We start from the raw sequence: 10,150 nt of genomic DNA, 5'->3' as shown, positions 1-10,150 counted from the left end.
GAATACACACTGTCTATAATACACACTGTCTATAATACACACTGTCTATAATACACACTGTCTATAATACACACTGTCTATAATACACACTGTCTATAATACACACTGTCTGGAATACACACTGTCTATAATACACACTGTCTATAATACACACTGTCTGGAATACACACTGTCTGGAATACACACTGTCTATAATACACACTGTCTATAATACACACTGTCTATAATACACACTGTCTATAATACACACTGTCTGTAACACACACTGTCTGGAATACACACTGTCTATAATACACACTGTCTATAATACACACTGTCTGGAATACACACTGTCTATAATACACACTGTCTATAATACACACTGTCTATAATACACACTGTCTATAATTCACACTGTCTATAACACACACTGTCTGTAACACACACTGTCTATAACACACACTGTCTATAATACACACTGTCTGGAATACACACTGTCTATAATACACACTGTCTGTAACACACACTGTCTGGAATACACACTGTCTATAATACACACTGTCTATAATACACACTGTCTATAATACACACTGTCTCTAATACACACTGTCTATAACCATACACTGTCTATAATACACACTGTCTATAATACACACTGTCTATAATACACACTGTCTATAATACACACTGTCTATAATACACACTGTCTATAACACACACTGTCTATAATACACACTGTCTATAATACACACTGTCTATAACACACACTGTCTGTAATACACACTGTCTATAATACACACTGTCTATAATACACACTGTCTATAATACACACTGTCTGTAATACACACTGTCTATAATACACACTGTCTGTAATACACACTGTCTGGAATACACACTGTCTATAATACACACTGTCTGGAATACACACTGTCTATAATACACACTGTCTATAACACACACTGTCTATAACACACACTGTCTATAACACACACTGTCTATAATACACACTGTCTATAATACACACTGTCTATAATACACACTGTCTATAATACACACTGTCTATAATACACACTGTCTATAATACACACTGTCTGTAACAGACACTGTCTGGAATACACACTGTCTATAATACACACTGTCTGGAATACACACTGTCTATAATACACACTGTCTATAATACACACTGTCTATAATACACACTGTCTATAATACACACTGTCTGGAATACACACTGTCTATAATACACACTGTCTATAATACACACTGTCTGTAATACACACTGTCTGGAATACACACTGTCTATAATACACACTGTCTGTAATACACACTGTCTATAATACACACTGTCTGGAATACACACTGTCTATAATACACACTGTCTATAATACACACTGTCTATAATACACACTGTCTATAATACACACTGTCTGGAATACACACTGTCTGGAATACACACTGTCTATAATACACACTGTCTATAATACACACTGTCTATAATACACACTGTCTGGAATACACACTGTCTATAATACACACTGTCTATAATACACACTGTCTATAATACACACTGTCTATAATACACACTGTCTATAATACACACTGTCTATAATACACACTGTCTATAACACACACTGTCTGGAATACACACTGTCTATAATACACACTGTCTATAATACACACTGTCTGGAATACACACTGTCTATAATACACACTGTCTATAATACACACTGTCTATAATACACACTGTCTATAATACACACTGTCTGGAATACACACTGTCTATAATACACACTGTCTCTAATACACACTGTCTATAATACACACTGTCTATAATACACACTGTCTGTAATACACACTGTCTATAATACACACTGTCTATAATACACACTGTCTATAATACACACTGTCTGTAACACACACTGTCTGGAATACACACTGTCTATAATACACACTGTCTCTAATACACACTGTCTATAATACACACTGTCTGTAATACACACTGTCTATAATACACACTGTCTATAATACACACTGTCTATAATACACACTGTCTGTAACACACACTGTCTGGAATACACACTGTCTATAATACACACTGTCTATAATACACACTGTCTATAATTCACACTGTCTGTAATACACACTGTCTATAATACACACTGTCTATAATACACACTGTCTATAACACACACTGTCTGGAATACACACTGTCTATAATACACACTGTCTGTAATACACACTGTCTATAATACACACTGTCTATAATACACACTGTCTATAACACACACTGTCTGGAATACACACTGTCTATAATACACACTGTCTATAATACACACTGTCTATAATACACACTGTCTATAATACACACTGTCTATAATACACACTGTCTATAATACACACTGTCTGGAATACACACTGTCTGGAATACACACTGTCTGGAATACACACTGTCTATAATACACACTGTCTATAATACACACTGTCTATAATACACACTGTCTATAATACACACTGTCTATAATACACACTGTCTGTAACACACACTGTCTGGAATACACACTGTCTATAATACACACTGTCTATAATACACACTGTCTGGAATACACACTGTCTATAATACACACTGTCTATAATACACACTGTCTATAATACACACTGTCTATAATTCACACTGTCTATAACACACACTGTCTGTAACACACACTGTCTATAACACACACTGTCTATAATACACACTGTCTGGAATACACACTGTCTATAATACACACTGTCTGTAACACACACTGTCTGGAATACACACTGTCTATAATACACACTGTCTATAATACACACTGTCTATAATACACACTGTCTATAATACACACTGTCTATAATACACACTGTCTGGAATACACACTGTCTGGAATACACACTGTCTATAATACACACTGTCTATAATACACACTGTCTATAATACACACTGTCTATAATACACACTGTCTATAATACACACTGTCTATAATACACACTGTCTGTAACACACACTGTCTGGAATACACACTGTCTATAATACACACTGTCTGGAATACACACTGTCTATAATACACACTGTCTATAATACACACTGTCTATAATACACACTGTCTATAATACACACTGTCTGGAATACACACTGTCTATAATACACACTGTCTATAATACACACTGTCTGTAATACACACTGTCTGGAATACACACTGTCTATAATACACACTGTCTGGAATACACACTGTCTGGAATACACACTGTCTATAATACACACTGTCTATAATACACACTGTCTATAATACACACTGTCTGTAATACACACTGTCTGGAATACACACTGTCTGGAATACACACTGTCTATAATACACACTGTCTATAATACACACTGTCTATAATACACACTGTCTGGAATACACACTGTCTGGAATACACACTGTCTATAATACACACTGTCTATAATACACACTGTCTATCATACACACTGTTTGTAATACACACTGTCTGGAATACACACTGTCTGGAATAAAAACTGTCTGGAATACACACTGTCTATAATACACACTGTCTATAATACACACTGTCTGTAATACACACTGTCTATAATACACACTGTCTATAATACACACTGTCTATAATACACACTGTCTGTAATACACACTGTCTGGAATACACACTGTCTGGAATACACACTGTCTATAATACACACTGTCTATAATACACACTGTCTATAATACACACTGTCTGGAATACACACTGTCTATAATACACACTGTCTATAATACACACTGTCTATAATACACACTGTCTATAATACACACTGTCTATAATACACACTGTCTGGAATACACACTGTCTGGAATACACACTGTCTATAATACACACTGTCTATAATACACACTGTCTATAATACACACTGTCTGGAATACACACTGTCTGGAATACACACTGTCTATAATACACACTGTCTATAATACACACTGTCTATAATACACACTGTCTATAATACACACTGTCTATAATACACACTGTCTATAACACACACTGTCTGGAATACACACTGTCTATAATACACACTGTCTATAATACACACTGTCTGGAATACACACTGTCTATAATACACACTGTCTATAATACACACTGTCTATAATACACACTGTCTATAATACACACTGTCTGGAATACACACTGTCTATAATACACACTGTCTCTAATACACACTGTCTATAATACACACTGTCTATAATACACACTGTCTATAATACACACTGTCTATAATACACACTGTCTGGAATACACACTGTCTGGAATACACACTGTCTATAATACACACTGTCTATAATACACACTGTCTATAATACACACTGTCTGGAATACACACTGTCTATAATACACACTGTCTATAACACACACTGTCTATAATACACACTGTCTATAATACACACTGTCTATAATACACACTGTCTATAATACACACTGTCTGGAATACACACTGTCTATAATACACACTGTCTCTAATACACACTGTCTATAATACACACTGTCTATAATACACACTGTCTGTAATACACACTGTCTATAATACACACTGTCTATAATACACACTGTCTATAATACACACTGTCTGTAACACACACTGTCTGGAATACACACTGTCTATAATACACACTGTCTCTAATACACACTGTCTATAATACACACTGTCTGTAATACACACTGTCTATAATACACACTGTCTATAATACACACTGTCTATAATACACACTGTCTGTAACACACACTGTCTGGAATACACACTGTCTATAATACACACTGTCTATAATACACACTGTCTATAATTCACACTGTCTGTAATACACACTGTCTATAATACACACTGTCTATAATACACACTGTCTATAACACACACTGTCTGGAATACACACTGTCTATAATACACACTGTCTGTAATACACACTGTCTATAATACACACTGTCTATAATACACACTGTCTATAACCATACACTGTCTATAATACACACTGTCTATAATACACACTGTCTATAATACACACTGTCTATAACACACACTGTCTGGAATACACACTGTCTATAATACACACTGTCTATAATACACACTGTCTATAATACACACTGTCTATAATACACACTGTCTATAATACACACTGTCTATAATACACACTGTCTATAATACACACTGTCTGGAATACACACTGTCTATAATACACACTGTCTATAATACACACTGTCTGGAATACACACTGTCTGGAATACACACTGTCTATAATACACACTGTCTATAATACACACTGTCTATAATACACACTGTCTATAATACACACTGTCTGTAACACACACTGTCTGGAATACACACTGTCTATAATACACACTGTCTATAATACACACTGTCTGGAATACACACTGTCTATAATACACACTGTCTATAATACACACTGTCTATAATACACACTGTCTATAATTCACACTGTCTATAACACACACTGTCTGTAACACACACTGTCTATAACACACACTGTCTATAATACACACTGTCTGGAATACACACTGTCTATAATACACACTGTCTGTAACACACACTGTCTGGAATACACACTGTCTATAATACACACTGTCTATAATACACACTGTCTATAATACACACTGTCTATAATACACACTGTCTGGAATACACACTGTCTGGAATACACACTGTCTATAATACACACTGTCTATAATACACACTGTCTATAATACACACTGTCTATAATACACACTGTCTATAATACACACTGTCTATAATACACACTGTCTGTAACACACACTGTCTGGAATACACACTGTCTATAATACACACTGTCTATAATACACACTGTCTATAATACACACTGTCTGGAATACACACTGTCTATAATACACACTGTCTATAATACACACTGTCTATAATACACACTGTCTATAATACACACTGTCTATAACACACACTGTCTATAACACACACTGTCTATAACACACACTGTCTATAATACACACTGTCTATAATACACACTGTCTATAATACACACTGTCTATAATACACACTGTCTATAATACACACTGTCTATAATACACACTGTCTGTAACACACACTGTCTGGAATACACACTGTCTATAATACACACTGTCTGGAATACACACTGTCTATAATACACACTGTCTATAATACACACTGTCTATAATACACACTGTCTATAATACACACTGTCTGTAATACACACTGTCTATAATACACACTGTCTATAATACACATCTATAATACACACTGTCTATAATACACACTGTCTGTAATACACACTGTCTATAATACACACTGTCTCTAATACACACTGTCTATAACCATACACTGTCTGTAATACACACTGTCTATAATACACACTGTCTATAATACACACTGTCTATAATACACACTGTCTATAACCATACACTGTCTGTAATACACACTGTCTATAATACACACTGTCTGTAATACACACTGTCTATAATACACACTGTCTATAATACACACTGTCTATAATACACACTGTCTATAATACACACTGTCTATAATACACACTGTCTGTAATACACACTGTCTATAATACACACTGTCTATAATACACACTGTCTATAATACACACTGTCTATAATACACACTGTCTATAATACACACTGTCTATAACCATACACTGTCTGTAATACACACTGTCTATAATACACACTGTCTATAATACACACTGTCTATAATACACACTGTCTATAACCATACACTGTCTGTAATACACACTGTCTATAATACACACTGTCTGTAATACACACTGTCTATAATACACACTGTCTATAATACACACTGTCTATAATACACACTGTCTATAATACACACTGTCTATAATACACACTGTCTGTAATACACACTGTCTATAATACACACTGTCTATAATACACACTGTCTATAATACACACTGTCTATAACACACACTGTCTATAATACACACTGTCTATAACCATACACTTGGGCGGCAGGTTGCCTAGTGGGTGTTTGGCCAATAACTGAAAAGTTGCTGGATCGAATCCCTGATCTGACAAGGTAAAAATCTGTCGTTCTGCCCCCTGAACAAGGCAGTTAACCCCACTGTTCCCCGGTAGGCTGTCATTGTAAATAATAATTTGTTCTTAACTGACTTTCCCTAGGTAAATAATAAATAAAAACAACCTGTGACCACTTCCTGTGAGAGGAGGAGGGGGGGGGGGGTGTCTATTCTGGTTCTGTGGATACAAGCTGCTCTCCTTCGGTCTGGATCACAGATTGTATAGATATATATATCAGGGGATATGTGTACATAGTTCATGTCAGGGGGTTGAACATAGTTACAGATAGAGAGAGAGAGAGAGACAGAGAGAGAGAGAGAGACAGAGAGAGAGAGAGAGAGAGAGACAGAGACAGAGAGAGAGAGACAGAGAGAGAGACAGAGAGAGAGACAGAGAGAGAGACAGAGAGACAGAGAGAGAGAGAGAGAGAGAGAGAGAGACAGAGAGAGAGACAGAGAGAGAGACAGAGAGAGAGAGAGAAAGAGACAGAGAGAGAGAGAGAGACAGAGACAGAGAGACAGAGACAGAGAGAGAGACAGAGAGAGACAGAGAGAGACAGAGAGAAAGAGACAGAGAGAGAGAGAGAGAGACAGAGAGAGACAGAGAGAAAGAGACAGAGAGAGATAGAGAGAGAGAGACAGAGAGAGCGAGAGACAGAGAGACAGAGAGAGAGACAGAGAGAGAGACAGAGAGACAGAGAGAGAGACAGAGAGAGAGAGAGAGACAGGGTTCTGTGTTGTTGTTTGTGTCACACTGCTTTGCTTTATCTTGGCCAGGTCGCAGTTGTAAATGAGAACTTGTTCTCAACTGGCCTACCTGGTTAAATAAAGGACTTGTTCTCAACTAGCCCACCTGGTTAAATAAAGGTTAAATAAATGAATAAATAAAAAAAGACCAAGGAGTTCTCCAGTCATGTCAGGGACAGAGTTGTGGAGAAGTACAGATCAGGGTTGGGTTATAAAAAAATATCTGGAACTTTGAACATCCCACGGAGCAGCAATTAAATCCATTATTAAAAAATGCGAAAGAATTTGGCACCACAACAAACCTGCCAAGAGAGGGCCGCCCACCAAAACTCACCGACCAGGTAAAGAGGGCATTAAATCAGAGAGGCAACAAAGAGACCAAAGATAAACCCTGAAGGAGCTGCAAAGCTCCACAGCGGAGATTGGAGTATCTGTCCATAGGACCACTTTAAGCCGTACACTCCACAGAGCTGGGCTTTACGGAAGAGTGTCCAGAAAAAAAAGCCAATGCTTAAAGAAGAAAAATTAAACAACAGTCGAGTGGTTTTAAGGGGAAACATTTTAAATGTCTTGGAATGGCCTGGTCAAAGCCCAGACCTCAATCCAATTGGGAATCTGTGGTATGACTTACAGGTTGCTGTACACCAGCGGAACCCATCCAACTGGAAGGAGCTGGAGCAGTTTAGCCTTGAGGAATGGGCAAAAATCCCTGTGGCTAAATGTGCCAATCTTGTAGAGACATATTCCAAGAGACTTGCAGCTGTAATTGCTGCAAAAGGTGTCTCTACAAAGTATTAACTTTGAGGGGGGGGGGGGGGGGGTGAACAGTTATGCACGCTCAAGTTTTCAGTTTTTTTTTGTCTTATTTCTTGTTTGTTTCACAATTTAAATAAAAAAATTGCATCTTCAAATTGGTAGGAATGTTGTGTAAATCAAATGATACAAACACCCCCCAAAAAAATTATATTTTAATTCCAGGTTGTAAGGCAACAAAATAGGAAAAATGCCAAAGGGGGGTGAATACTTTTGTAAGGGACTGTATCTCTCGATATACGGCATATTGTCACGCCCTGACCATAGAGAGCCCTTGGTTCTCTATGGTGTTGTAGGTCAGGGCGTGACTAGGGGGGTGTTCTAGTCTTTCCATTTCTATGTTGGTGCTCTTGGTATGGTTCCCAATTAGAGGCAGCTGATGTTTGTTGTCTCTAATTGGGGATCATACTTAAGTTCTCCATTTTTCCCACCTGCTTTATATTATATATATATTTTATTTTATATTTTTATCAACCGTGACACATATCATCCCTGTCTCCTATTTATATCTCTCTATACAGTATATCATCTCTGTCTCCTATTTATATCTCTCTATAGAGTATATCATCTCTGTCTCCTATTGATATCTCTATATACAGTATATAATCTCTGTCTCCTATTTATATCTCTCTATACAGTATATCATCTCTGTCTCCTATTTATATCTCTCTATACAGTATATCATCTCTGTCTCCTATTTATATCTCTCTATAGAGTATATCATCTCTGTCTCCTATTGATATCTCTATATACAGTATATCATCTCTGTCTCCTATTTATATCTCTCTATACAGTATATCATCTCTGTCCCCTATTTATATCTCTCTATACAGTATATCATCTCTGTCTCCTATTTATATCTCTCTATATACAGTATATCATCTCTGTCTCCTATTTATATCTCTACATATACAGTATATCATCTCTGTCTCCTATTTATATCTCTATATATACAGTATATCATCTCTGTCGCCTATTTATATCTCTCTATATACAGTATATCATCTCTGTCTCCTATTTATATCTCTCTATATACAGTATATCATCTCTGTCTCCTATTTATATCTCTCTATAGAGTATATCATCTCTGTCTCCTATTTATATCTCTCTATACAGTATATCATCTCTGTCTCCTATTTCTATCTCTCTACATACAGTATATCATCTCTGTCTCCTATTTCTATCTCTATATATACAGTATATCATCTCTGTCTCCTATTTCTATCTCTATATATACAGTATATCATCTAAGTCTCCTATTTATATCTCTACATACAGTATATCATCTCTGTCTCCTATTTCTATCTCTATATATACAGTATATCATCTCTGTCTCCTATTTATATCTCTCTATATACAGTATATCATCTCTGTCTCCTATTTATCTCTCTACATACAGTATATCATCTCTGTCTCCTATTTATATCTCTCTATATACAGTATATCATCTCTGTCTCCTATTTATATCTCTCTATATACAGTATATCATCTCTGTCTCCTATTTATAT

Source organism: Salmo salar, chromosome ssa06 (genome assembly GCF_905237065.1).
Source record: "Salmo salar chromosome ssa06, Ssal_v3.1, whole genome shotgun sequence".
NCBI classification, from domain to species: Eukaryota; Metazoa; Chordata; class Actinopteri; order Salmoniformes; family Salmonidae; genus Salmo; species Salmo salar.
This window is presented reverse-complemented; position numbering follows the sequence as displayed.